This window comes from Diabrotica undecimpunctata, chromosome 10 (genome assembly GCF_040954645.1).
Source record: "Diabrotica undecimpunctata isolate CICGRU chromosome 10, icDiaUnde3, whole genome shotgun sequence".
Lineage (NCBI taxonomy): Eukaryota > Metazoa > Arthropoda > Insecta > Coleoptera > Chrysomelidae > Diabrotica > Diabrotica undecimpunctata.
The window spans coordinates 53457069-53464188 of NC_092812.1; positions in this window are offsets into that span (position 1 = coordinate 53457069).

Here is a 7120-nt window from a genome sequence, read left to right on the forward strand (position 1 = left end):
TAATCACCCTCAAGATCTATGATCTCTCCAAAAAATTTCTGTAGCCGCCAGTGTGTGTAATACATTTTTTTTTGTCTGAGAGTGGAAATCTTCTAAAGACCGTACCAGAGGAATCGTACCTGGCGTGTGTTGGATTCAGAGTAAACGGAGTACATCTGAACGCAGTTCCCCCTGGGGGTCTTGCCTCCGGATGAATCCGTGTTACAATGCCTACCAGCTAAACCACTAAACCCACTCTCGGCTTTACTAGACCGTTATCTCGCGTGCGCAGCCTCTCTTTTTCTGTTCGTTTCTTTTTCTCTCTATTGCTTATATTGCTCTTGTTTACCCCTGTTGTCTCTCTCTTTCTATAATCTCTTTTATTTTACATAATATGCAAATATAAATTTATTTTTATTTATAAAAATACTTAAAATTATAAGGTAACTGTAACAAACTTACATTTAATTATGTTATTTGTAAACTAAATAAAATTATGAACTAAAATATACACATAGATTACAAACATATTTTATTATTTATAGAGCAGGTTTATTCTTCTCTCTTTGCTTTGTGCAAATTTGTCAATTACTCGTTCATAAAATGTGTCGCCCGTTTCCATTAACTGAGCAAGAATGTCTTTCTGGATTGATACAGTAGACAGTGATGAAAGCCGATTTTGCGTCATTGTATTTCGAAGAGATGACTTTATTCGCTTTAAAGTGGAGAAAGTTCTTTCAACTAAAGCGCTTGTTGCAGATATTGTAGCAAGTAAACAAAATAACTTATAGCTTTCAGGAAGAATTTCATTGGTTTCGTTATCAAACATACTTTTAATTAGTTCTAACAAACTCTTATTGTGAAAATTTTCATGATGAATAGCAGAAAAAATCATTTCCAGTTCTGTTTTTAATAAAGATTTATTAAAAAGTGGTTTATATGTATCCATCAATGAGTCCAAAGCTTTTTGTGGAAATTTAGCGCCATATTCTGTGAATCTTTTATTATCGCCCAATTCCAGAAATTGAAACTTTTTGTAATCCGAGAAACGTTGCTCTAATTGCTCTAACATTATTTTTCTTCTGCAAGATGTTGTATAAGAGCTCAGTTTGTTAAAATATATTACTAAAAACATTTAATAAAAATACAAATTCCAAGTCCTCCAACTTACATTTAAAACCATCTGCCTGCCTAATTGATTTTGCATTTGATTCTGGGCAATTCATTATGTCCTGAAAGACTTGTACCAATTTTTTTCTTTCTTGTGACACAGCATATACTACTTTTGCATTTGAATTCCATCTTACTTCACTATTTGTGGGAATTCGTTTTCCAAGTATTTTATTTAAAAAATAGGACCGTTTGGACGATTGGTGAAAATAAGCTGGAATACCTTGAAGCGTTGAGAAAAATATTTTGACTGTTGTAATGTTGGAGCAACTTTGCTGTAAAACTAAGTTGAGGCGGTGAGAAAAGAATGGGTAAATATTGCTAATGGTGCAGAATCTCTCACTAATTTTTGAAGTCCATTAAGTTGTCCCGACATAACACTAGCTCCATCGTAGGTTTGAGCAATTAATTTAGCTTCACAGTCAAATTTAGCGATTACACTCAAAAGTAAGTCACGTAACTCTGGAGCACTTCGGTCTTCCCCTAGATCAAAAAAACCTAAGAAATATTCTTGAACAACGCCTTTTGTGTCCACTAATTTGCATACTATTGAACTTTGTGCCCTTTCAGTAATATCGGTTGTTTAATCAAGAATGCATGCAAAAAATGAGAAGTTATTTATGACGTTCTCGATAAAAATATGAATTTCGTCTTTCACTAAATCGATTAGTTCGTTTTGGATCGTTTTTGAGATACCTCTGAAATATATTTTTTTCTGCCAGTGATCATTTAGTTCTAGAGTTGATTTTAATATTAATTCCCAAATCGCTTTAAAATTTCCAGGATTTAGAGAATCATCGGATTCGTCGTGGCCACGGAAAGCCAGTTCCTGTTTCGCTAAAGTATAAGTTAAAGAAACTAATTTTTTAATGATTTCTCTGTTCATTTTAACTTCTGCGTTGTACCTATCTAATTTTTGCGATTTTTGATTTTTCATCTAGCAAATCGCGAACAGAAAACGCCCTCTTCTGTACATCCTTAAAGGACAGGAAATTACTTAAATGTTCCTTGCAACTGGAATGTTTTTTTAAGGAGGCAGACATATTTTTTAAATCAAAGTATCCTTCACAATTCCATACACATTTCTTATTAGAAAATAACAAACACGGCCAACAATATAGTCTGTTTTTCGTAATACTTTTAGACAACCATTTATAGACATCATACCAACAACAATTAAAAGTACGCACCTTTTTCCCATCTTTTTGGTCAATACGCAATGTTGGAGTAGGCCTTTCATTCATAATAATTTTTTTTCTATCAACTTCAGTTCTTCTAGATAATGGCGATTCCAATAGTGACACAACAATGTCCAAACACTCACTATCAACATTACTATTACTGCAATCTGGTAAAGCGTCAGAAAAACTTATTTTTATGTATCAGTTATAAAACGATCTCACTATTCCAAGAAAAATTTTAAAAAATCAACCTCGGTCCGGCCTATCCTGCCTACCCCCAAAAGCCGCCACTGATTCAACATTTTACCCATCAAATTTTTTAAGCCCTTGCGAAGTGTATATTTGTATAAAGTAAGCATATATCTAAATTATTTTTCTATCATAAAATAGATGACTCAGTCAGTATTGAGTTACTTTAAAATATATTTATTATCTCACAACTTGCAATTTGCAATCGTCGGCGTTGATAACCGATATTATTGTTGAAGTTTTGTTTTTATACAAGCCTTCTGTCTTGTCGGTATAAAGTCGTCTGAAGTCGATATTTATCGTGTTTTGCGTTTGAACTTATTTGTGCCTTATTTTCATATTATATTGTTTGATAAGTAAATTTTGCATATAATAATCGTAGGTTATAGTAATGGGTATATTTTTTATTTTACTAAATTTCATTATAACTCATCTAAAATACCATATTGAATTGTAAAACAGATTTTTCTTTATTGTAATCTATTTTGTTTTTATTTCAGTAAAACTGCGGGAAATGAGTGACAGTGAAACAGAATACTCAAATCTATTACTATTTACCTATTTATTTAAGGATTTGCATACAAAAAGAGTGCTTATATTATTAGTATATATATGAAAACAAAAATAAATATTTCGCCTGAATCCCTAAGAAAAGTAAAGGTTTTATGCTACTGAAAATATATTTTTTATTCAATTATAACCAAAACAAAACATTAAAAAAAAAGTTAGATCATTTTTTGACCATAATTTCAAAATTAATGTGTACGTTAAGCTGTAATAATGGGTTCGAGGTGGTTAGAGCGGTCTTGACTACGTCACACTCCTGGACCAGCTGTCAAATGTCATGCGCAATATCATACTGTCGATAATGCGTTTCATCATCTGAAGCTCTCGAAGAACGAAGAAACTACCATTTTACCAAAAATAGAAGGAAATATCTTCCGAAAAGCATCATAATTGAAAGAACTCTTGCTAATCTTATAATGCCCCGCGAGCTGTCATTATATATGAAGAAAAAATCTGGTATTAAAATCGACATTTATAGGTTTATAGATACTAGAGCCGGAAACACCAGAAATTACCACAAATTAAGAACTTAATTTAAATGTACAGGAAGTTCGAAAAAAACTCGAAAAGCTGATGAACTGAAAAGCAGCAAGTAAAGACTAAAGACGGGATACCAAACGAATTACTAAAATATTGTGGAGCAGCAATGACAAAACAATTAAGAACATTAATTAGTAAAATTATAAAACACAATAAAATTCTGGAAGAATGGAGAACGAGCGAACTAATTGTACGATTCAAAAAAGGAGATAAAAACAGCTAGAAAACTACAGAGGTATAAACTTGTTAAATACTACCCTAAAACTTACAACTAAAATTTTACAAGTACTAATAAATCAGAGGATAAGTTTAGCAGATGAACAACAGGGTTTTCGTAGTGGAAGATCGTGTACAGATGCAATATTCGTTATAAAGCAAATTACTGAGAAGTCACTAGAGTATAATAGACCAGCATTTCTGTGTCTAATTGACCTAAAGAAAGTGTTCGACAGAGTAAGACTCAAAGATGTAATCCATCTTTTGTATAATAGAGAAGTTATCCTAAATATTAAACCATCGAAAACATCTACCAAAACAACAACATGGAAGTCAGAATAGACGGACAACTTATAGAAGGTTAACAAAGGAAGAGGCTACAGAATGGGAAACAAAGAAATAAAAATACTCTGTTTAGAGATAATTTAGAAGAAATAAAAGTACTCAGAAGAAAATAACAGTCATTTATTTACATGGATACAACCTACTAGGAATTTGCGCTCGATAATCGACTATGTAATCCAACGTCAAACTTCCCAGCTGAAAACAACTGACGTAATGGTATACCGTGGATCAGAATGTGGATCCGACCATTCTGTTTAATTCCTGTACAACTGTGCATTTTACTTACTTGACTTACTTTTACGTACTTTGTGTACCGTTGTTTTGCAAACATCGAGATCACTACTAACCTTAAGAACAGAAGTGTGCGCATCTTCAAAAGCAAGTAGAACATCTAATGCAACATAATTTACAGAGGGACGACCTGATTAGAACATTAAATTTAAAAATCAACGTGTTTTAAATTTTTTTAAAAAGTATTTTCATTTGGGAAATATCGAATTTATTCCATACTTTACGGACACACTGTATAACAAGGAGTCTATAACATTACTTACTTTAACAGCAGGTGTTTTATTCTGACGATAGCAAATAGAAGATCAAATAAGGACAGAAAACTTAGAAGAAGAAGAAGACATTAACCAACTATGGGCAAATATACTAGATATTCTGTTACAGAAATCGGTTGAAATATTGGGCAAAATCAAGTCAGAAAAAAAAATCATTGGTTTGATCATTTGAGTGCAAATTAGCCCCAAATAGAAAGAATCCAACATATCAAAACACCATCGAAGCAGGTTGTACACGGAGAAAAAAAAAGAGTATAGTTGTCTTAGAAGAGACGAAAAACGTATCCATCGACGTAAGAAAAGGGGATACGAACAGAACATTCTCAATGAGATACAAAGTTTATTCGATAAAAATGAAACGATGAATACAAATCCTTAAATTATAGCCGTCGAGAATTAAAACCACAATTAAAAATTTGTAAAGATACTGACGGTGAAATTATACAATATGATAAAAACTCAGTTCTTAACAGATGGGCACATGCACAACATTTCAGCGAACATCTAAATATAAACGATATTGAAGGAGGTTACAACATAGACAATCAACAAAATCTACAACGTCAACTACACAGTGAAGACCCAACAAGAGAAGAAGTGTCAAATGCCATCCTAAAACTCAAAGACAATAAAGCCCCAGGAATCAATGAAATCTGTTCGGAAATGTATATAAGAGTGCGGCGCCAACAAAAACAAAAATCAGAGTATATATACATATATATATATATATATATATATATATATATATATATATATATATATATAAGAATAATTATACAGAAAAAAATATCAGAGAAGATTGCTAGGAATGAAATATTAGAAAATGATAACATCAAGGAAAGCTGGGAAAAACTCAAATAACATAATTAACAAAGCAACAGAATCACTTGGAGAGAGGAAAGTAACAAACATTAACAGATCCAAAAAGAAAACCCCATGGTTTAGACAGGAAGTGAAGACAAAATATAAAGAACAGAAGAAAGCTTTTTTACAATACAGAACACAACAAACGCAACAGATATACAACCGCTATAAACGATTTAGAAATGAAACGAACACTTTAGTTAGACAAATAAAAAAAGATCATCTCAAAACAAATGGAACACGATTTCTACGGAGTACAGAAAGAAGCATGGAGAATGATCAGAGGACAAAGAAAAGAGATGAAAGATGAAAAACAAAACACATTCAGAAAGAAACATGGGCATAGTACTTTCAAACCAACAACGTATGCTGCACCAATTCAATTTAAGTTTAAAATTTGAGTTTAAGTATTTAGGCGTCACATTATCTAGCTACGGAAAGCTCGAAACAGAAGTGGAAGTTCAAGTGAATAGAGCAAACATAGCCGCAGGTTGCCTGAATAAAACAATATGGAGAAATAAAAACATCGGAAAAAATGAAAGGCACAACTTACAAACAGTCATTCGACCAATAATGACATATGCGGATGAGACACGATCTGACATAGAGATGACAAAAATAATGTTAGAAACAGCAGAGATGAAAACACTTAAAAAAATTGATGGTAAATCACTATGGGACAGAGCAGAAGTACAGATATACGACATAGATGCAAGGTGGAGAACATCAAGGACTGGGCAAAAATAAAAGAGTAGAATGGAACGATCATATAAGCCGAATCACAAAAAATTAATAGAGCAATAAAGACGCCAAGAGACAGTTCCACAGTAGGAATATGATCAGTAGAAAGAAAACGATGGAACAACAACTCACTGGACGCACATTGAAAAACAGCCAGAGTCATGTCTACATAAAAAAAAAGAAGAAGTAGCTTATTAGGTCTGCTGTAAATTTTGGCGAATGTTCTGTTTGTTAAATGAACTGTTTCGCCTGTCTTTGTCCTAGTGAATTCCTCTACTATTCCAGAGATTTGTCAGGCTATCCACTTTCTTTCAGCCGGTCTTTTTAGTGCCTTTGCAACGCCACAGAAATGTTCCGGTTCATCGAATGGCGTTGATGAGCCCTGTTTGGTCATTTCATCTGATTTTCATTACCCCTATGGGCCCTATGACTCTCGCACTCTGGTTACCGGGCTACCGTAACGTTGCTACGCTCTCCTAGTTTATTTAGGGCACCCACAAAATCCCATACTTCACGCAGTGATGGATTGCCGTTATTTCCGACTAGAAAGTTGTGACAGCCTTTGTTTTGTCCCTTCTATACCGGCCCCTACAGCCTCCGATGTTTTTGAGTCATCAGTATACCAGGTAGTTTCCGCTCGTATGGGTAAACCTTTCTTCCACTCTTCCCTGCTTGGTATATTAATTTTGGATCTATTGTCAA